The sequence below is a fragment of the Mobula birostris genome, chromosome 2 (genome assembly GCF_030028105.1).
Source record: "Mobula birostris isolate sMobBir1 chromosome 2, sMobBir1.hap1, whole genome shotgun sequence".
Classification (NCBI taxonomy): Eukaryota; Metazoa; Chordata; class Chondrichthyes; order Myliobatiformes; family Myliobatidae; genus Mobula; species Mobula birostris.
In genome coordinates this window covers 90,455,479-90,469,894 of record NC_092371.1, presented here as the reverse complement: position 1 = coordinate 90,469,894, position 14,416 = coordinate 90,455,479, and positions in this window count along the sequence as shown.

The window sequence follows — 14,416 nt, the reverse complement described above, 5'->3', positions numbered from 1 at the left end:
GTTTGCCTAGCAGATTTTCCTTGGTAATAGCAATGGCACTCACTCCTGCTCCCTGACACTCATGGGCCTCTGGCACACTGCTAGTGTCTTCCATGGTGAAGACAGATACAAAATACCCATTCTGTGTTATATTATTGGATATTATATCACCTGCCATTTCTTTGTCCCCCATTACTTCCTCACCAGCATCATTTCCCAGTGGTCCAATATCAAGTCTCACCTCCCTTTCACTCCTTATATAACTGAAAAAAACCCATGATATCCTACTTTATATTATTGGCTAGTTTGTCCTCACATTTTATCTTTTCCCTTCTTATAGTTTTTTATTTTAAAAGTTTCCCAATCATCCAGCTTCCCACTCATTTTTGCTACCTTATATGTCCTTTTATGCATTCCTTAATTTCCCTTGTCAGCCATGATTGCCTACGCCTGCTTTTTGAGAACTTCTTTTGTGGGACGTATCTATCCTTCGCCTTGTGAACTATTCCCAGAAACTTCAGCCATCTCTGCTCTGCCATCATCCCCACCAGTGTCCTCCTCCAATCCACCTGGGCAAGCGGCTCTCTCATGTCTCTGTAATCCCCTTCATTCCATTGAAATACTGATACATGTGACTGTGCTTTTCCCTCTCAAATTGCAGTATGAATTCAATCATATTATGATCACTGCCGCCTCAGGGTTCCTTTACATTAAGCTCCTTAATAAGATCTGGGTTATTACACAACACACAGTCTAAGACAGCCTCTCCCCGAGTAGGCTCAAGCACAAGCTGCTCTAAAAAGCCATCTCATAGACATTCAACAAATTCCCTCTTTTGCGATCCGACACCAACCAGATTTTGCATGTACAAGCTTCCCCAGCACAAGTCCCTCTCTTGCGATCCGACACCAATCTGATTTTGCAAATTGAAGTTCCTCCATTGCAATTGTGACATTACCCTTATTACATGCCCTTTCCAGCTCCCTTTGCAATCTCAACCCCACATCTTGGCCACTATTTGAAGGCATATATATGATTCCCATAATGTTTTTTTTTAATCCTTGCAGTTTCTTAACTCTTCCCACAAATATTCAACATTCTCGGACCCTATATCACTTCTTTCTAAAGATGTAATTCCATCTCTTACCAAGAGATCTTACCAGAGCCACATCACCACCTATGCCTTCCTGGCTGTTTTTCCTTAACCAAGTATATCCTATGATGAACATAGAATAGTACAGTACAATGTTGTGCCGACCCTCAAACCCTATCTCCCATATAAGCCCCCACCTTAAATTCCTCCATATAGCTGTCTAGTAGTCTCTTAAACTTCACTAGTGTATCTGCCTCCACCACTGACTCAGGCAGTGCATTCCACCCACCAACCACTCTCTGAGTAAAAAACCTTCCTCTAATATCCCCCTTGAACTTCCCACCCCTTACCTTAAAGCCATGTTCTCTTGTACTGAGCAGTGGTGCCCTGGGGAAGAGGCGCCGGCTGTCCACTCTATCTATTCCTCTTATTATCTTGTACACCTCTATCATGTCTCCTCTCATCCTCCTTCTCTCCAAAGAGTAAAGCCCTAGCTCCCTGAATCTCTGATCATAATGCATACCTTCTAAACCAGGCAGCATCCTGGTAAATCTCCTCTGTACCCTTTCCAATGCTTCCACATCCTTCCTATAGTGAGACGACCAGAACTGGACACAGTACTCCAAGTGTGGCCTAACCAGAGTTTTATAGAGCTGCATCATTACATCGTGACTCTTAAACTCTATCCCTCGACTTATGAAAGCTAACACCCCATAAGCTTTCTTAACTACCCTATCCACCTGTGAGGCAACTTTCAGGGATCTGTGGACATGTACCCCGAGATCCCTCTGTTCCTCCACACTACCAAGTATCCTGCCGTTTACTTTGTACTCTGCCTGAGAGTTTGTCCTTCCAAAGTGTACCACCTCACACTTCTCCGGGTTGAACTCCATCTGCCACTTCTCAGCCCACTTCTGCATCCTATCAATGTCTCTCTGCAATCTTTGACAATCCTCTACACTATCTACAACACCACCAACCTTTGTGTCGTCTGCAAACTTGCCAACCCACCCTTCTACCCCCACATCCAGGTCATTAATAGAAATCACGAAAAGTAGAGGTCCCAGAACCGATCCTTGTGGGACACCACTAGTCACGACCCTCCAATCTGAATGTACCCCCTCCACTGCCACCCTCTGCCTTCTGCAGGCAAGCCAATTCTGAATCCACTTGGCCAAACTTCCCTGGATCCCATGCCTTCTAACTTTCTGAATAAGCCTACCGTGCGGACCTTGTTAAATGCCTTACTAAAATCCATATAGATCACATCCACTGCACTACCCTCATCTATATGCCTGGTCACCTCCTCAAAGAACTCTATCAGGCTTGTTAGACACGATCTACCCTTCACAAAGCCATGCTGACTGTCCCTGATCAGACCATGATTCTCTAAATGCCCATAGGTCCTATCTCTAAGAATCTTTTCCAACAGCTTTCCCAGCACAGACGTAAGACTCACTGGTCTATAATTACCCGGCCTACCCCTACTCCCTTTTTTGAACAAGGGAACAACATTTGCTTCCCTCCAATCCTCCGGTACCATTCCCGTGGACAATGAGGACATAAAGATCCTAGTCAGAGACTCAGCAATCTCTTCACTTGCCTCGTGGAGCAGCCTGGGGAATATTCCATCAGGCCCTGGAGACTTAGCTGTCCTATTGTATTTTAACAACTCCAACACCTCCTCTCCCTTAATATCAACATGCTCCAGAACATCAACTTCACTCATATTGTCCTCACCATCATCAAGTTCCCTCTTATTGGTGAATACCAAAGAGAAGTATTCATTGAGGAGCTCGCTCACTTCCACAGCCTCCAGGCACATCTTCCCACCTTTATCTCTAATTGGTCCTACCTTCACTCCTGTCATCCTTTTGTTCTTCACATAATTTTCCTTTACTCTACTCGCCAAGGCCTTCTCATGTCCCCTTCTTGCTCTTCTCAGCCCCTTCTTAAGCTCCTTTCTTGCTTCCCTATATTCCTCAATAGACCCATCTGATCCTTGCTTCCTAAACCTCATGTATGCTGCCTTCTTCCACCTGACTAGATTTTCCACCTCACTTGTTACCCATGGTTCCTTCACCCTACCATTATTTATCTTCCTCACCGGGACAAATTTATCCCTAACATCCTGCAAAAGATCTCTAAACGTCGACCACATGTCCATGGTACATTTCCCTGCAAAAACATCATCCCAATTCACACCCGCAAGTTCTAGCCTTATGGCCTCATAATTTGCCTTTCCTCAATTAAAAATTTTCCTGTCCTCTCCTTTTCCATGATAATGCTAAAGGCCAGGAAGTGGTGGTCACTGTCCCCCAGATGCTCACCAACTGAGAGATCTGTGACCTGACCCGGTTCATTACCTAGTACTAGATCTAGTATGGCATTCCCCCTGGTCGGCCTGTCCACATACTGTGACAGGAATCCATCCTGGACACACTTAACAAACTCTGCCCCATCTAAACCCTTGGAACTAATCAGGTGCCAATCAATATTTGGGAAGTTAAAGTCACCCATGATAACAACCCTGTTATTTTTGCACCTTTCCAAAATCTGCCTCCCAATCTGCTCCTCTGTATCTCTGCTGCTACCAGGGGGCCTATGGAATACTCCAGATAGAGTAACTGCTCTCTTCCTGTTCCTGACTTCCACCCATATTGACTCAAAAGAGGATCCTGCTACATTACCCACCCTTTCTGTAGCTGTAATAGTATCCCTGACCAGTAATGCCACCCCTCCTCCCCTTTTTAAAGCACTGAAATCCAGGAATATTGAGAATCCATTCCTGCCCTGGTGCCAGCCAAGTCTCTGTAATGGCCACTACATCATAATTCCATGTATGTATCCAAACTCTCAGTTCATCACCTTTGTTCCTGATGCTTCTTGCATTGAGGTACACACATTTCAGCCCTTCTACCTTACTACCTTTACACGGTTTATTCTGCTTCTCTTTCCTCAAAGCCTCTCTGTATGTTAGATCTGGCTTTACTCCATGCACTTCTTTCACTGCTCTATCGCCCTGGGTCCCATCCCCCTCGCAAATGAGTTTAAACCCTCCCAAACCATGCTAGCAAACCTACCTGCAAGGATATTGCTCCCCCTTGAGTTCAGGTGCAACCCATCCATTCTGTACAGGTCCCACCTTCCCCAGAAGAGATCCCAATGATCCAAAAATCTAAAACCCTGCCCCCTGCACCAACTCCTCAGCCATGCATTCAACTGCCATCTCCTCCAATTCTTACCATCACTGTCACGTAGCACTGGCAGCAATCCTGAGAACCCACCCTTGAGGTCCTGTTCTTCAGCCTTCTGCCTAGTTCCCGAAACTCACACTTCAGGACCTCATCCCTCTTCCTGCCTATGTCGTTGGTCCCAACATGTATCACGACTTCTGGTTGCTTTCCCTCTCGTACCAGGATGTCGTGCACCTGCTCAGAGACATCCCGGAACCTGGCACCCAGGAGGCAACAAACCATGCTGGTGTCCTTCTCACATCCACAAAATCTCCTGTCTGCTCCCCTGACTATAGAGTCTCCAATGACGACAGCTCTCCTCTTCTCTGTCCCACCCTTCTGCACCACAGGGTCAGACTTAGTGCCGGAGGCCCTGCCACCGTGGCTCACACCTGGTTGGTCGTCCCCGCCAACAGTATCCAGGACGGTACTTTGAAACTAATGGCATTGTGATCACTAGATGCAAAGTGTATCAGGGTGCACGACATCCTGGTACGAGAGGGAAAGCAACCAGAAGTCGTGATACATGTTGGTACATAGGCAGGAAGAGGAATGAGGTCATGAAGCGTGAGTTTCAGGAACTAGGTAGAAGGCTGAAGAACAGGACCTCTGGGGTGGTATTCTCAGGATTGCTGCCAGTGCTACGTGATAATGATGGTAAGAATTGGAGGAGATGGCAGTTGAATGCATGGCTGAGGAGTTGGTGCAGGGAGCAGGGATTTAGATTTTTGGATCATTGGGATCTCTTCTGGGGAATGTGGGACCTGTACAGAATGGATGGGTTGCACCTGAACTCGAGAGGGAGCAATATCCTTGCTAGCATGGTTCGGGAGGGTTTAAACTAATTTGCAAAGGGGATGGGACCCGGAGCGATAGAGCAGTGGAAGAAGTGCATGCAGTAAAGCCAGATCTAACATATAGAGAGACTTTGAGGAAAGAGAAGTAGAATAAAGGGTGTAAAGGTAGTAAGGTAGAAGGACTAAAGTGCATGTACTTCAATGCAAGAAGCATCAGGAACAAAGGTGATGAACTGAGAGCTTGGATACATAGATGGAATTATGATGTAGTGGCCATTACAGAGACTTGGCTGGCACCAGGGCAGGAATGGATTCTCAATACTCCTGGATTTCAGTGCTTTAAAAGGGATAGAGAGGGTGGAAAAAGGGGAGGAGGGGTGGCATTACTGGTCAGGGATACTATTACAGCTACAGAAAGGGTGCGTAATGTAGCAGGATCCTCTTTTGAGTCAGTATGGGTTGAAGTCAGGAACAGGAAGGGAGCAGATACTCTATTGGGGGTATTCTATAGGCCCCCTGGTAGCAGCAGAGATACAGAGGAGCAGATTGGGAGGCAGATTTTGGAAAGGTGCAAAAATAACAGGGTTGTTATCATGGGTGACTTTAACTTCCCTAATATTGATTGGCACCTGATTAGTTCCAATGGTTTAGATGGGGCAGAGTTTGTTAAGTGTGTCCAGGACGAATTTCTGTCACAGTATGTTGACAGGCTGACTAGGGGGAATGCCATACTAGGTCTAGTACTAGGTAATGAACCGGGTCAGGTCACAGATCTCTCAGTGGGTGAGCATCTGGGGGACAGTGACCACCGCTCCCTGGCCTCTAGAATTATCATGGTAAAGGACAGAATCAGAGAGGACAGGAAAATTTTTAATCGAAGAAGGGCAAATTATGAGGCTATAAGGCTATAACTTGCAGGTGTGAATTGGGATGATGTTTTTGCAGGGAAATGTACTATGGACATGTGGTCGATGTTTAGAGATCTCTTGCAGGATGTTAGGGATAAATTTGTCCCGGCGAGGAAGATAAAGAATGAATCATGGGTGACAAGTGAGGTGGAAAATCTAGTCAGGTGGAAGAAGGCAGCATACATGAGGTTTAGGCAGCCAGGATCGGATGGGTCTATTGAGGATTATAGGGTAGCAAGAAAGGAGCTTAAGAAGGGGCTGAGGAGAGCAAGAAGGGGGCATGAGAAGGCCTTGGTGAGTAGGGTAAAGGAAAACCCCAAGGCATTCTTCAATTATGTGAAGAACAAAAGGATGACAGGAGTGAAGGTAGGACCGATTAGAGATAAAGGTGGGAAGATGTGCCTGGAGGCTGTGGAAGTGAGCGAGGTCCTCAATGAATACTTCTCTTTGGTATTCACCAATGAGAGGGAACTTGATGATGGTGACAATATGAGTGAGGTTGATGTTCTGGAGCATGTTGATATTAAGGGAGAGAAGGTGTTGGAGTTGTTAAAATACATTAGGAAGGATAAGTCCCCGGGGCCTGTGGGAATATTCCCCAGGCTGCTCCACGAGGCCAGGGAAGAGATTGCTGAGCCTCTGGCTAGGACCTTTAGGTCCTTGTTGTCCACGGAAATGGTACCAGAGGATTGGAGGGAGGCGAATGTTTTCCCCTTGTTCAAAAAAGGTAGTAGGGATAGTCCTGGTAATTATAGACCAGTGAGCCTTACGGCTGTGCTGGAAAAGCTGTTGGAAAGGATTCTTAAGAGATGGGATCTCTAGGCATTTAGAAATTCATGGTCTGATCAGGGACAGTCAGCATGGCTTTGTGAAGGTAAGATCGTGTCTAACAAGCCTGATAGACTTTTTTGAGGAGGTGACCAGGCATATAGATGTAGTGCAGTGGATGTGATCTATATGGATTTTAGTAAGGCATTTAACAAGGTTCCACACGGTAGGATTATTCAGAAAGTCAGAGGCATGGGATCCAGGGAAGTTTTGGCCAGGTGGATTCAGAATTGGCTTGCCTGCAGAAAGCAGAGGGTCATGGTGGAGGGAGTACATTCGGATTGGAGGGTTGTGACTAGTGGTGTCCCACAAGTTTTGGTTCTGGGACCTCTACTTTTCGTGATTTTTATTAACGACCTGGATGTGGGGGTAGAAGGGTGGGTTGGCAAGTTTGCAGACGACACAAAGGTTGGTAGAGTTGTAGATAGTGTAGACTTCTCCGTGGATTGTCACCTTGTCGCGGTGGAGAAGCTTGTGTTGTCCTGTGATCCCAAGAGCAATGCCGTCTGGAGCTATGCTCCTGGTAGGGACACCCATGGTGGTAAGGTCAAGGGTGAGGTCCCTGATGAAGAGCAATCCAACCAAGACCTCAACGGTGGAACAGGCGGATGAAGTTACTTCGAACTCAATGGCTGTGAAGGCCGACGAAGGTTGCAACAAATCTATCAGCTCCAATCATCGTGGTTTCCATGCCATTGGAATCAGTTGGTTGATTTGTGAAGTATCGTGTGCTTCTTGGAGTGCAACATCAAGTACATGTTAAACAAATACACGCACAGCTGTCTTCACTCTGTGGGCCACTTCTTCAGAATGAAGACCATCATCCTCGACCTCAAGGGATAGCCGTGATGATGACAGGATAGTGTAGAGGATTGTCAAAGATTGCAGAGAGACATTAATAGGATGCAGAAGTTGGCTAAGTAGTGGCAGATGGAGTTCAACCCGGAGAAGTGTGAGGTAGTACACTTTGGAAGGACAAACTCCAAGGCAGAGTACAAAGTAAATGGCAGGATACTTGGTAGTGTGGAGGAGCAGAAGGATCTGGGGGTACATGTCCACTGATCCCTGAAAGTTGCCTCGCAGGTAGCTAGGGTAGTTAAGAAAGCTTGTGGGGTGTTAGATTTTATAAGTCGAGGGATAGAGTTTAAGAGTTGCGAGGTAATGATGCTGCTCTATAACACTCTGGTTAGGCCACACTTGGAGTACTGTGTCCAGTTCTGGTTGCCTCACTACAGGAAGGATGTGGAAGCATTGGAAAGGGTACAGAGGAGATTTACCAGGATGCTGCCTGATTTAGAGAGTATGCATTATGATCAGAGATTAAGGGAGCTAGGGCTTTACTCTTTGGAGAGGAGGATGAGAGGAGACATGATAGAGGTATACAAGATATTAAGAGGAATATATAGAGTGGACAGCCAGAGCCTCTTCCCCAGGGCACCACTGCTCAATACAAGAGGACATGGCTTTAAGGTAAGGGGTGGGAAGTTCAAGGGGGATATTAGAGGAAGGTTTTTTTAATCAGAGAGTGGTTGGCACGTGGAATGCACAGCCTGAGTCAATGGTGGAGGCAGATACACTAGTGAAATTTGTAGAGATTACTAGACAGGTATATGGAGGAATTTAAGGTGGGGGGATTATATGGGAGGCAGAGTTAATGCGAGTCGGCACAACATTGTGGGCCGAAGAGCCTGTACTATGCTGTACTATTCTACACAAACATCTGTCACTTGCCCTGTCTCATTCTCTAATAGCAAATCAAGTATTGTACACTCTCTCATTGGGACTTCTATGTACTAATTAAGGAAACTTTTCAGAACATATTTGAGAAACTTTATCCTATCTAGTTCTTTTACAGGAGTCCCAGTCAGCACGTGGAATTAAAATCACCTACCATAACGTCTAATGTTCCTTGCAACAGTCTGTGATCTCTCTGCAAATTTATTCATCTAAATCCCGCAGACTGTTGGGTGGTCTGTAATATAGCCCCATTAACATGGTGATCTCTTTCCAATCTCTCAGTACCACCCATAATGCCTCATTAGCTGAGTTCTCCAGTCTGACTTGATAGAGCACTGTGTGACATTTTCCCTGCCTAGTAACACCACCTGTCCTCCTTTAATCTTTCCCACTGCTGCATCTGAAACAACAGAACTCCAGAATAATGAGCTGCCAGTCTTGTCCCTCCTGCACCCAAGTCCCACTAATAGCTACAATATCATAATTCCAGGTGTTGATCCATGCCTGAGCTCAGCCACCTTCCCTTCGATACTTCTTACATTGAAATATATGCAGCTTAGGACATTAGTCGCACCATTCACAACATTCCTAAATGGACATTGAACCTGTGAACACTCCCTCACTTTTTAAAATATAAATTATTTGTTTTTTTGCATGATTTTTAATTCATTTCTGGTGCACCAATTGTGAGTTGGAGAGCGCAGACGGTGCACTGGTCCGGGAGCAAAGCTTAAAAGGGGAAAACTTCATGGGAACTCGGCTATAACCAAAGCACTGTGTTGGAGAGCAGGGAAGGTTCAAGCATAAAAGGAAGACACTGCCTAGTGGAGCAGTCATCGATGGAATGGTCTGAGTCAGAGTGGGAGGGCTTTGGTTCATTCAGGCTTGGGCAAGGAAGGTGGGTAAGTGGACTACATTTTTCCTTGCCTTTTTTGAGGAATAGAGAGCATGTCTGTAGGGTTAGTACTTGGCTCTAGGAGTCAGATGTGGGAATCTTGGGAATCTTTCAGTCTCCCAGATGGCCAAATCTGCACCAGGTGTACCAAGATACGCCTCCTGAGAGACCGTGTTAGGGATCTGGAGCTGTAGCTTGTAGCTTATTAGGGAGAGTGAACAGGAGACAGAGGAGCTACAAGGACTTAGTCACCCCGAGGCTGCAGGAGTTAGATAAGTGGGTGACTTGTCAGGGAAGGGGCGGGAAGAGCTCAGATAGTAGAAAGCACCTCTGTGGCCATCCCCTTCAGGAATTGTTATCTCATTTTGGATGCTGTTGGGGGTGGGGGGTGACCTGACAGAGGACACCACGGGAATTGGGTCTCTGGCACTGAGCCTGGCTCCGTGGTACAGAAGGGAGAGAAGATGATGAGGGATGTGGTGGTCATAAGGGATTCCACAGTGAGGGGGACAGGAAGTCCTGTCAGGTCCTACCCAGATGTGGTGTTGCCTCCCCAGGTGCTAGGGTACGGAATGTTTCTAATTGGGTGCAGAGTATTCTGAAGGGAGAGGGTGAACAGCCAGAAGTCTTATTACACGTTGGTACCAATGACATAGGTAGAAAAACGGAGGAAGTCCTAAAGAGAGAATTCAGGGAGTTGAGTAGGAAGCTGAAAAGCAGGACCTCCAGGGTAGTAATCTCAGGATTGCTGCCTGTGTCGCATGCTAACGAGTGCAAAAATAGCATGATCAGGCATATTAATGCATGGCTGAGAGACTGGTGTAGGGGGCAGGGCTTTGGGTTCCTGGATCATTGGGGCATCTTCTGGGGGAGGTACGACCTGTACGAAAAGGTTGGGTTGCACCTGAACCCAAAAGGGTCCAATATCCTAGCAGGCAGGTTTAATAGAGCTGTTCGGGAGGGTTTAAACTAATTTGGCAGGGGGATGGGAACTGGAGTGATAGGGCTAAGAAAGGGGAAAACAGAAATAAGTCAAAAATACTGTGCAACAGAGATGATAGAAAGGACAGACAGGAGACGAGGCATAATCACAGCCAGTGGGATGATTTACAGGGCAAAGAGGCATGATGCAGTTAAAATAGAAAGCAACAAATACTGGACTGAAAGTGTTGTATTTGAATGCAAGCAGCACAAGAAACAAAACAGACAATCTTGAAATTCAGCTACAGATTGGCAAGTATGACATTGTGGCCATCTCTGAATTTTGGCTAAAGGATGGCTGCTATTGGGAGCTGAATGTCCAAGGATATACGGTGTATTGGAACGAAAGGTTAGTAGGCAGAGGGAGTGGTGTGGCCCTGTGTATACGAAATAATATTAAATCATTAGAAAGGGATGACATAGGATTGTAAGGTGTAGAGTCTCTATGGGTTGAGTTAAGAAATGGCAAGGGTAAAGGGATCCTAATGGCAGTGGTATACAGGTCTCCAAACAGCAGATGGGATGTGGATTACAAATTACAGGAGATAGAAAAGGTATGTCAGAAGAGCAATGTCATAATTGTTGGGAATTTTAACATGAAAGTGGATTGGAAAAACTAAGCCAGTACTGGACCTCAAGAGAGAGAATTTGTAGAATATCTAAGGGAAAACTTTTTGGAACAGCTTGTTGTTGAGCTCATTAGGGGATTAGCTGTGCTGGATTGGGTGTTGTGCAATGATCCGGAGATGATAAGAGAGCTTAAAGTTAAAAAACCCTTAGGGAACAGTGATCACAATATGATCAATGTGACACTGAGGCTCTACAAGGCACTTATGAGAGCACATGGAGTATTGTATGCAATTTTGGGCACCTTATTTTAGAAAGGATATACTGACATTGGAGAGAGTTCAGCGAAGATTCACAGGAATGATTCCAGGAATGAAAGGGTTTCCGTATGAGGAACGTCTGGCAGCTTTTGGGCTGTATTCCCTGGAGTTCAGGAGAATGAGGGGGGATCTCATAGAAACATCCCGAATGTTAAAAGGCCTGTACAGATTAGATGTGGCAAAGTTATCTTCCATGGTAGGGGAGTCTAGGACAAGAGGCCATGACTTCAGGATTGAAGGACGTCCATTTAGAACAGAGAGGCGGAGAAATTACTTTAGTCAGAGGGCTATAAATCTGTGGAATTTGTTGCCACTAGTAGCTGTGGAAGCCAAGTTATTGGGTGCATTTAAGGCAGAGATAGATAGTTTCTTGATTAGCTAGGGCATCAAAGGGTATGGGGTGAAAGCAGGGGAGTGGGGATGACTGGAAGAATTGGATCAACCCATGATTGAATGGCAGAGACCTGATGGGCCAAATGGCCTACTTCTGCTTCTATATCTTATGGTCTTATTCAATATACGTATAATGTAATTGATTTACTTGCTTATTATTATTATTTCAATATTTTTTCCAAGCGTTCATGGAATCAGAATCATCATGCACACAAGAAGCTCGAAGTCCTTCTTAAAGTTCCTCCCCTCACCTGTGTTCTCTAGTTCTCGACTACCCTGCAGGAAAAGCTACCTACCCTATCTATGCCCCTCAGTTCTATACACCTCTTTAAGGTCACTCCTTGGCTTCCTATGTTCCAGAGAATAAACCAGAATCAGAAACAACAGGAATTCTGCAGATGCTGGAAATTCAAGCAACACACATCAAAGTTGCTGGTGAACGCAGCAGGGAACGCAGCACCCCTCTTCCTAGAGATGCTGCCTGACCTGCTGCGTTCACCAGCAACTTTGATGTGTGAAACCAGAATCAGTACCAGGTTTATTATCACCAGCATGTGATGTGAAATTTGGTACCGTAGCAGCAGCAGTTCAATGCAGTATATAATTTAGCAGAGAGGGGAAAAAAAAATAAATAAAACATAATAATAAATTAACAAGTAAATCAATACATATATTGAATAGATTAAAAAAATGAGAAAACAGAAATACTGTATATTAAAAAAAAAAGTGAGGTAGTGTCCAAAGATTCAATGTCCATTTAGGAATCGGATGGCAAAGGGGAAGAAACTGTTCCTGAATCACTGAGTGTGTGCCTTCAGGCTTCTGTACCTCCTACCTGAGGGTATCAGTGGGAAACTAGTATGCCCTGGGTGCTGGAGGTCCTTAATAATGGATGCTGCCTTTCTGAGACACTGCTCCCTAAAGATGCCCTGGGTACCTTGTAGGCTAGTGCCCAAGATGGAGCTGACTAGATTTACAACCTTCCGCAGCTTCTCCTATCTCATCTATCCAGTCCATCCCATCTCTCCTTATACACACTGGTACCTCTTGTACTAAGAACGCACTAATTGTGGACTTCAGGAAGGGTAAGATGAGGAACATGAACCAATTCTCAGAGGGATCAGAAGTGGAGGGAGTGAGCAATTTCAAGTTCCTGGGTGTTAAGATCTCTGAGGAACATGTTGATGCAGCTATAAAGGCAGCAAAACAGCAGCTATATTTCATTAGGAGTTTGAGATTTGATTTGTCTACTAAAACACTCAAAAACTTCTGTAGATGTACCATGCAGAGTATTCTGACAGGCTGCATCAGTGTCCGGTACAAGGGGGTGCGGGGGTGGGGTCTACGGCACAGGACCAGAAGCAACTACAGAAAGTCGTTAAATTAGTCAGCTCCATCTTGGATACTAGTCACCATAATACTTAAGACACCTTCAAGGAGTGGTGTCTCAGGAAGGCGGCGTCCATTATTATGGACTCCCATCACCCAGGACATGCTCTCTTCTCATTGTTAACGCCAGGAAGGAGGTACAGAACCCTGAAGGCACACATTCAGAGATTCAGAAACAGCTTCTTCCCCTCTACCATACATTTGTCAAATGGACATTGAACACATGAACACCCCACTTTTTAAAAATATATATTATTTCCATTTTTGCACTTTTCAAAATCTATTTTTTCCTTTCTATATTATCATGTATTGCAGTGAACTACTGCTGCTGAGTTAACACATTTCACAACACATGCCGGTGATAATAAACCTGATTCTGACCTTCTGATTTTAAGTGCATTACCTCACAGTTAGTCAGAGCACTACCTCACAGAAACAGCCTTTCTGTCCTTGCTGAAATTATCTGGATTAATTTTCAATTGCTAACATTTTGCCCAACTTTCCAGTGATCTATGTCCCACGGTATGTTAGCTAGCATCCCACTAATTCCTGCAAACTTTCTAATCATACCACCTACGTTCTCATCCAAATCATTTAGATGCATTACTAACAAAGGTCCTAGCACTGATAGTTGAGATACATCACTTGTTACAGAACCAAGCTCATCCGCCACTACCCTAGTGTCCCTTCACCCAGCTGACTCAGGTTCATCAATGTGTCTTGAATCACTTGTGCCTCAACCTCTGGTCTAGCATATCAATGGGAACCTTGTCAAATGCCCTACTTGAGTGCTCATATGGAGACAATTTACAAACATGTATAAAGGCATCTTTCAAACCTTAAGGAATTGCTAAACACATTGCAGCTGATGAATTAGAGGGGCTTAGTCATTATTGTTGTATAGCAAAGAGGACAGCCAATTTTAACAACTCTTACAGCAGCAACCTGGTTGTGGTGCTGTTGGTCAAAGGTTGGGTAAGACCAAAAGAAGGAATGACCAACAAGTGTTCCCAAGGAACCTGCAGATAAAGAGAGGCCCTGCATTCAACTGAAGGTTTAGAATGCTCCTACATTCTTCAACGGTGACATTTCATCCCAATGTGGGAGGTTTGCAGGTTTAAGCCTCTCTCCAGTAAGTTAACAGGACAGTAGCAGGATCTGTTTTCACAATTGAGATGGAATTCATCAGAACTCAAAAAGAGAGAGAGAGAGAGAGAGAGACAGACAGACACACACACACACAGACCAATTAACCTTTTGGGTAAGGTCGCTGGTGAGAATTCTCTGTTCCTC